We start from the raw sequence: 9687 nt of genomic DNA, 5'->3' as shown, positions 1-9687 counted from the left end.
TTGTAACACACATAACACACAGTAATAATGGCACACAGCTCTGTAGTATTAATGCTACTCATTTTGTACTTATTTAGTACGTTTTTTGTACTAGTTTCGTTCCCTCCGCTGCCACCAGTTGTTGTGAAGTGTTATTCTATGGTATTTGGGTGTTTTAGTCGTTGTTGCCTTTATTCACCCTTTATAGGGGAGATAAACTCTGGCCCTAAGGTAATTAAACTTTGGTAGCGTGCCTTAGGCTATGACCGAACTAATAAGGCGTACCAGCTGGGTATGTTCGAGGGGCTAAAGGTTAATTGTAGATATGTTGTCTAAAACACAATACTTCTATTCAATTTACACATAATAATTACAAATATAGATATCCTACTGGGACTGGCTGCCCTAAGTAGACCACAAGTCTCAAAAACTACAATAATATATAATAAGATACAGACACTTACACTGATCCGACAAAATCCCAAGGTATTTCCCAAGGTAATGAGAAAATAAACGGGCAGAGGTTCACCCGGCAAGTCAAAAGGTCTGCCTTCAGTCTAAAAAATCGGGGTATATATATGAAAAACTAACCACGTCCTTCCGGTACATTGACGCATTTAGCCAGGAAATTGGTTATTGAGCAAGTTCCCTCCAAGCCCACACATTCCACGATTTGTATCTTTATCTTAAAAAGTGGTATTTTGAAACTTTGTTTTTGCGTCTTAATGTATTTTTACTCAATTAATAATTAACTAAATTAGAAAGCTTTACCACAGAAATATTCATAGTCTTGGCTCAAAGAAACGAGGACATTTTCGTTGAAAGCTCTTAATATTGCTTAAATTTAACTCTAATATCAACCCCGCCCTCTTGAAATACTTGCTTAGACCTTGCCGTCCTATCCTTCTTTAATTTACGCATGTTGTTGTTTATATTTTATCCTATGTCAGGTTTTTTAATGTTTTGGATTTTACGTTCCCATAGTTTGGTCTTAAAAGCACTGTATTTTTGGTTAAGGGCTCTCAGAAATACCTCCATAGTGCCTACAAAATTACATCTAATAACCCCCCCTCCGCCGCGGGACGTCCGGGCGTGGACCTCTCCCCCCATGTGTCTTTAATTTACTGCGGGGCGTGTTTATATTTTATCTTATGTCAGGTTTTTTCGTGTTTTGTTTTTTGTTTGCGTTTTTTAACTCTTTTTTCCTGTGTTTTCATATTGTTTGTAAATTTGTTTGAATTAATAAAACTTTTATTTACAAAGTCGGTGTTTTTAAGATTTATTGTTTAGGACGGCCATGGTGTTTACACAATTTAAGCATCCCTTCCGTCTTTATCGCTAAAAATACATTAAGAGCAATTTGTCTAAAATAAGTAATCCCTCTGCGCGTTTTGCATCATCGATGTTACACCTGGTCAGGAGAAGACCAGCACAAGCTCGGAATCCTGCCAGATGTGTCATGGAATAAACAGAGGTGTGTCTTGTGACGTCACGGGTTTGTGTTATTTCTATAATATAATGACTAGGACAGAATACTGGGACTGGTCTGTTGGTTCTGATGCTTGGGGTGCTATTCCACTGGAAGTAAATTGACCTCTCGAGGCCTAGCGAGGTCAAAGAAAGAAAGAAAGAAACGCTTTGGACTTTTCGACGAAAAATAAAATGTGAAAGAAGTATTATGTGACAGTGATGTGTGCGCCGTTATGGCGTAAGGCGTGAACCGCCATTGCGTAAGGTGTGTGCTGTCGTTAAGATACAAGCCAGGTTTCCCCATGGGTTCTGACACGAGGTTACATAAAATTGCGTCATCCATATTATACCTGACCTAATAAAACGGGGTAAGTCGTGTGACTTCATTGTAGTCCAGAAGGGTGTGGCATGGGACTCTCATCATCTGAAATAAGATTGCGTCAAGCATATTACACCTGGAAACAGGAGCCGCATTGCACATGTGCAATGGCTTGAGGGACTAGTAGCTCCACTTAGAGGCTCCCTATCTGGCGAGGGTGTGTCGATAGCTGTGTTCCCCATATTAGAACACATGGGGTAGTAACCCTTGTTATTGCAACTTGTGTATTATCCCGACCACACCCCAATCTGGAATCCCGGGAATCTTGCCAGGGCTGTCGTGACGTCAGAGGGCATGTTGTAGCAACAGGTCCTTCTCAGAATCCCATGTTAATTTCCGCTTATTACTACTTGTGTATTATAGCGACCACTTTCCGATTAATCATATAAGAAAAAAGTGAAACACCTGGAATCTCGGGAAGCCTGCCAGGGATGTCGTGACGTAACAGGGATGTAATAGGAATCTTGCCAGGACATGCTGCGGGAATCTTGTCAGGGATGTTGTGATGTCACAAGGCTGTCGTGACGTAACAGGGCATACCGTCGGAATCCCATGGGAAAAGGAAGGGCATGTCTTTGAATAGATTGACTCCTCCCCCCTACTGATACGGAAAGATTGGAGTAAATAATAGACTACCACTTTCGTCTTGATGCTATTGAATAATTTATAACAAAATTCGTCCGGTATGAAAATTACAGGCGAATTTAAATTTCCATTCTATTCTAAACTAGGTTAAGTTTCAATATATTTCATTCTAATTAACCATGTTATCTAGTATCTTATGTTTAAATTAGAAGAGCTTAAAAAATACCAAATAATCTATTGGTTCCTCTTGATCTTAATGCCCATCCTTATTATTTTACAAGTTTTATGCAAAAAGATGTGAAGTGTAATTTTAAAGTGCTTTTACTTTGAAATGATGAGAAATTTGTAATGTTTTGACACCAATATTTTGTAGTATTTTGCTTATAGTGACCATTCAAAGACAGTGTGGCACTAGCTGGACTGATGAAGAATTAATATCGAATTTGTAGTATATTTGATGCCTGTGACAATACAGTGACAAAAGGAGTGTTCACATCCTTCTTAGAATAAAAGCGTCCCGAATTTCAAAAAACTAAAATATTTTGTTCATTTGCTCTTTGCTTACAAGCCTATTAAAAAAAGTTGCCTATTTATTCAGAAATTTCCTTTTAGTATAAATTCAGATTTTTTTTTTTAATTTTGGCCCTTGGTGGGCCAAAATTAAAAAAAATGAAAGTTCAATATTAATTGCTCATCCAATTAGGGCCTTCAAATAAAACCATTAGACATCATTCAAGACATTTTATTTAGCTCTTCCTTTTTATTTTTTTATTTTTATACAAACGAATTAAAAACAGATAGAAATTAGTAAAAAGTTTATATGGCAAAAGTAAAGAGCGAAGCATTGTCTTGATCAGAGCAAAAGCACAGATATTATAATGAGCAATGAACTATAAAAGTTGAAAAAAAAAACAATATAAGACTTGATTTAGAATGAAACCAATAGTAAGCTTATAATGAACCAAAAATAAAACTTATATTCCACTTTAAACGAACAGAAATTACAAAACATATAAACTGGGAAGTCATACCCCTGTACCTCAACTATAGTTTAAGAAAAAACAGATATTAGTCTTAATAATAATGAAAAAACAATAATGAACATATAATATAGCAAGAATAAAACAGATATTCAACTCTGAACTTCTCTTTATCTACCTTTTAAATCACCTGATACAGGGGCCTACTTAAGTTCTTTTTGATAGCCAAATAACATAAGCTTGGATATATGGTCTTTCGTCTACAACGGTAAAAGCACACGTACAGTAAACTGACGGTAAAAGATAAGCGTACAGTTAAGACAAAGGTGAACTATGGACTAACTTATAAGAATCTCACTTGGCCAGAATTCCTCTGAAACACAAATTCCAGGGATTGGCTGTTTGATAACACTGGGAATCGAGTCAATCTCGTGATTTAGCTATGGTCATAGAGGCTCCCCGTGAAAGAACACTCCGTGACATATTAGTAACTAGACCCCGTTATAAATCAGACACCCAGAAAGACAGCTACACTTTATATTTCAGATATACTTTAGACAACTCAAACACAAATCGAAAAGAAATTACCAGATATATTAACTGGTAAGTCGTCCTCCTTGTACACCAATTATAACAAAAATGTCATTCGCACCTTACTGAAAGCAATATATGTATATTTTAAGCGATTTCAAAGCGAAAAAATGGGTGTTCTGTCCAATAAAACTCAAGACCTTATCCAGAATGTAGTTCAGGACCCCCCCCCCCTATTTTTTTTAACCCCCCCTCGAACAAAACATCCAAAAACAAAGCATCCAGAGTGGAAGGTTTTACCAGGCTTCAACCCCTCCACCCCTTACCCAAAGATTAAATTCTACTCTTAAAAGCTACAAAAATACATAAACACAAACTTAGATGCGTTTTGTAAAGTTTTTTGCAAAAACCCCCGTCTCCCAAACAGATCATACCCCTTCTCCCAAAAAATCTACATATGGTTCCATTAAAAATGAACTGTCTAAAATACACACAAAATATATATTTTTGTTTAATTAAATAGGCCTACAGTATATAATATGCAAAACGAAAAAAAAAATTAAAAGAAATCATAATTTTTTTGTAAACACTGATTAGTCCCGGGACGTCATTTTTCTTTGTTGTGTTGTTGTTGATGTCATGACTAATGAATTAATTTTTTAGATTAATTGTTATATAAAACTATGATAATTGAAAATTAAAATTCCAAGAACAATAAAGATTTTGCAAAAGAAAATATACATCTTTAAAAAACATTTATACCTAAATTCCGCTTTTTCGTTCTATTTTATTTAAACAAATAGAGCAATGGTGCCTAAAATACACTTATAAAACAAATAGTTTTAATTTTGGAAAAAAATCTATTCTATTCTTTAATTCACAAAAAGGATGGATACTAATAAAAAAAGATTAAACTACAGTCTTAAAATGAAAACTCAGTGCCGACAATCACTAGAATCAGCCAAAAAAGCTAAAGAAAGTATGCTATAAAACAAGTAAGAAAAATTGTAAAAGAAGCCAACTGCTGCAAATGTGGCCAAAAACAGCCTATAACTACAGCCAATAAATGTTACATAGATTTTGTGCATTTGAAAAATTGTAATGACCGAATTTGTTAAACTTAATTTTTTGTATTTAATTTCATTTAGCTAATAGACGCAACAACTTCCCGACTTGCTCAACGCTCACATTGCATATCTTATCGAAGGGTAAGCGAAGGGATTACTCTACAAACATCATATTGTCTTTTCATTCTATCTATTTGCTGGGAGACAAAATATAAGACCCCTAACAAAATAACAAGGTTAAAACTACATAATAAGCTTTCGTCTTTTATTCCTGGTATGTTTATTATAGAAAAATATTTTACTTGAGTTACAACATTATTCAAAATTTATCTCATGCAATCTTAATACCAATCAAAGATAAAATAAAAGAGTTGAAGATAAGACAAGTATTTGTAGCAGTAAATAAGTTGTCAACATTAGAAAAAAGTGTAGAAAATTTTAAAAAACTAATTCCAATTCAAAATTCACAAAAGGATAAATACTAATTAAATAAAAATTAAACTACAGTCTTAAAATGAAAACTCAGAGCCGGCAATCACTAGAATCAGCCCAAAAAAAAGCTAAAGAAAGTATGCTATAAAACAAGTAAGAAAAATTGTAAAAGAAGCCAACCACTGAAAATATGGCAAAAAACAGCCTATAACTACAGCCAATAAATGTTACATAGATTTTGTGCATTTGAAAAATTGTAATGACCGAATTTGTAAAACATTTATACTTAAAGAAAAACAAATTAAATGTGCTCACATAATTAAAAGGCAGAAGAGAAAAAACCCGTGAGACTTTACTGGTCATACAAAAAGTACACAGAGATAGAAAAAAACCCTGGAATAAAATCCCTACAATAAATATATCTTTTGTGTTTTTACCGTTATCTATCATGCTTCTGCTGCGGATATTAGCTTCTGTTTTTTTAAAGATACTTTCTAACTTTAACGATAACAATCGCCTTTCCTTTATTTCATGAAAAAACTATCTGGTACTTTTCTTTATTCTAAGCCCTACTATATTGATTATGCTATTGTTTGCGGATTACTGACTTTTCTAGAAAACTAAGTTTCCTGCTTCGTTTTGAGTTTGAGTTGAATATCATTTTTTTTTTGTATCACTATAGGTTTATTATTGGTTTCATTTCTTATTTATTCTAATATCTGTTTCTTTTAACTTTTAGTCAATTCTTCATTATAATTTCTGTTAGTTTTTTGCTCTACTCAAGACAATGCTTTGCTCTTTAATTTTGTTAAAAATATAACTTTTATTTTTTATTTTATTTCATTGAGGTAATAGTCGCAACGACTTCCCGATTTGCTAAACGCTCACATTGCATAACTTATCAAAGGGTAAGCAAAGGGATTAGTGTACAAACCTGATATTGTTGGTTGAGCATATCCTTTTGCTTTGAGACAAAATATAAGACCCATAACAAAATTAGAACTACATAATAAGCATTCCTCTTTTATTCCTGGTAAGCTTATTATAAAAGAATACTTTACTTGAGTTAAAATTTTATTCAAAATTTATCTCATGCAATCTTAATACCAATCAAAGATAAAATAAAAGAGTTGAAGATATATTCCATCAAAGGGTAAGCAAAGGGATTAGTGTACAAACCTGATATTGTTGTTTAAGCATATCTTTTTGCTGGGAGACAAAACATAAGACCCATGAAAAAAATAACACAGTTAAACTTACATAATAAGCTTCCATGTTTTATTCCTGGTTAGTTCATTTAAAAAAAAATCACTTGAGATACAACTTTATTCAAAATTTATCTCATGCAATCTTATTACCAATAAAAGATAAAATAATAGAGTTCTGAGAAAAAACAAAAATTTCTAGCAGTAAGTAAATTGTCAAGATTAGAAAACAGTGTTTGGGATTTTAAAACTGAATCCAATTCCCACTTTACAACAAAAGATATGTAATAATAATAATAATAATAAAAAAACTACAGTATTAAAATGAAAACTCAGTGACCGTGGACACTAGAATCAGAAAAAAAAATGCTAAAGGAAGTGTGCTATAAAACAAGTCAGATGAATTGTAAAAGAAACCAACTACTGTTAGTGTGGTAAAAAAAAAGCATAAAAATGTTACATAGATTTTATGAATTTCAAAAACTGTAATGACAATTTTTTTTTAAACATTTACACCTTAAGGACAAAAACTTAAGCATAGCTAAATAACTCAAAGTCAGAAGAGATAAAATAAGCATACAGATCATTATGACATTGTTCAATATACTTTTTTTTTTTAGCATTAACAGACTTTTATACAAGAATACAGATTACCACAATGAAAAAAAAGATAGAAAATTAAAAGAAGACTTCAGCAGCGCTTGTACTCAAATGATTCTCTTTGCAAAAGTCAGCAGCTTAAAGTGTTCTAAATCTGCTATTATTTTAACTTGGTGCATGTATTTTAAACAATAATACCATAAATCCCTTAAAACAATATTTATGTTACTAAAACTTGACGTCATATTAAATTAGGTATTATTCTTGAACTTTAATGAGCTAAACCTGAGAAAAAATTAAAGTAATCACTACTCAGTAGAACTCCCTTTAGCAGTACGAGTGCTAAGTGGTAGAAACGCATAAAATAAAATTCTTAAATCTTCATTACTCAGGTAACCAAATATTTTTTCACAGTAAAAATACGGAATCAATTCATAATATTATGAAGATCTAAATGGGCTGTGCAGTTAGGAAATACAAAAAAATATATGAATCAATATATCGCGCAACTAATTAGTGTGCAAAAATAACAGGCTAATTGAGACGCAGCAATTTTTTACGAGAGACCGGAAGTTACATTGGTAAAAGAATTTTAATTTAGACTGAAGGACTATTTTGACGTTAATTAAACCTTGATATAATGGCAGAAAAACAGGAGATTCACCCAAGGTCAGAAAAGGGACAAGAGTTGATAGAATTAGATATGAATTCGGAAAAAGCTACCGCGGTAAACCAAAAATCATATTCAGATCCACAATTGTATGCGACTCCCGCGGGAAGTACCCTAGGGAATCCACCATCAGATGGAACCATGTTTCCCTCAGGGGTGAAATAGACATCTCTGACAAATAAGAAGGGGGAAACTTCAAAGAACGATCAAGAACACGACGATCTCCGGTACGAACTCTAGAGGGAGAAAAGAATGTACGGCAGATTCAAAAGGAATTATTCCCAGGTAGAGAAGCTCAGATAAAAGAAACAAACATGGGAGCACAAAGAATACAGTCGGGAAGGAGCACACCCCGTAATATGCGAGGACTTGAAATTGAAACAGTGGCGATAATACACGAAGAAAAATCATTATACAAAAATATGAGTAAAACAAAACCAACTCACCCTTCAGATGCTGTGCAAAATGTAGGGGAGTTGTGGGTAAGAGACAATATAATTATAGAACGAATAGACTCAGAAAACGAATTAAGAAGATATAACGACAGAGAGAATCAAAGTAGGCCGAATAGCAGGAGTAGTAGAAGCTCAATTTCCAGCAGGGGCTCTCGAAAAAGTAGTCATGTAGTTATGAAACACTATACATTAAATTACATGAAAGAAAGAAAGAAAGAAAGAGAAAATAGCCAGAGAAACAAAAGAGGAGGAGATAGGAAACACAGAGAGGAAGAAAGAAAAGCCAGAGAGGCCCATAGAAAAAGTGGTGAAAGAAAGCACCTGGAGTATATGAAAAAATTACAGGATGAGATAGATCAAATTGAAAAAGATAGTCAATCCCAAACAATACTTCATCAGGCTCGTATAGATAAAACTGAAAAAGATAGACAAGCCAATGAAATATATCATCAGGCTCGTATGGAAACCCTTACTAAAGCTAGTGAAGCCCGTAAGGGAAGGTCAATGTGTGAGAGATTATCAGACAGTAAATGCTGTAACGAAAAAATAGGCAACTTCGTTAACAAGGCGGGGAGGTGATTGGCCTAAAAACAAATTGGGAGGCTGAGCCACCCTGTCTAAAAACGAAATGCTTGATACACCGGTGCCAAATGTTGGTAATCTAGAGAAGTGAAATGAGGAAGTGACTGAGCCAGGTTATTTTGAAAATAAGATGCGCGAAAATGATTTTTCGAGAAAGTTTTCAGAAAGTAAAAAACTTCCAACACAATTAACGAATATGAGACGCTAACAAATATTTGCCAAAATGAAGCACTGATTGTAACAGAGAAAAATGAAACGAAATTTATCGTACGCGCGTTTCCTCGTAAAGTTCGTGAAATTTTAGTACAATATGAAAAACCAAATGTCGGAATTCAGTTCCCATTTGATAACGAAATATTTGTTTCTGCGGTAAACGTAAAGAAAATTAAAAGAGAGAAAAAAGATGCAAAGCGGAGCTACAATAAAGAAAGTCAGTCAAAGATGGTGGACACTGGAGTCCAAATCAAATTTAACGATGATTTATTATTTTGCGCGAATGACAAAATGAGAACAGTGAAAATAGAAAAAGAAATGCAGAAAATAAAAAAATTAGATGGGGTGTGCCTAGCTAACATAAATAAAATAAATTTTAGGGGAGACACAGAGGGCCAAGACCCATGGGGAATAAAACAAGATGATCACAAAATAGAGTTGAACGACCTACAACAGCTTGGGGAAAACTTGGGAGATTAGTCCCAACTCTAAGGGAGATTTGGTCTCTTTTGCGGGGAGAAACTTCTTTGGGGAACAAT

Source organism: Artemia sp. Qi Xiang Cuo, chromosome 19 (genome assembly GCF_049724085.1).
Source record: "Artemia sp. Qi Xiang Cuo chromosome 19, ASM4972408v1, whole genome shotgun sequence".
NCBI classification, from domain to species: Eukaryota; Metazoa; Arthropoda; class Branchiopoda; order Anostraca; family Artemiidae; genus Artemia; species Artemia sp. Qi Xiang Cuo.
The sequence above is the reverse complement of the archived record's forward strand: the minus strand, read 5'-3'. Positions refer to the sequence as shown.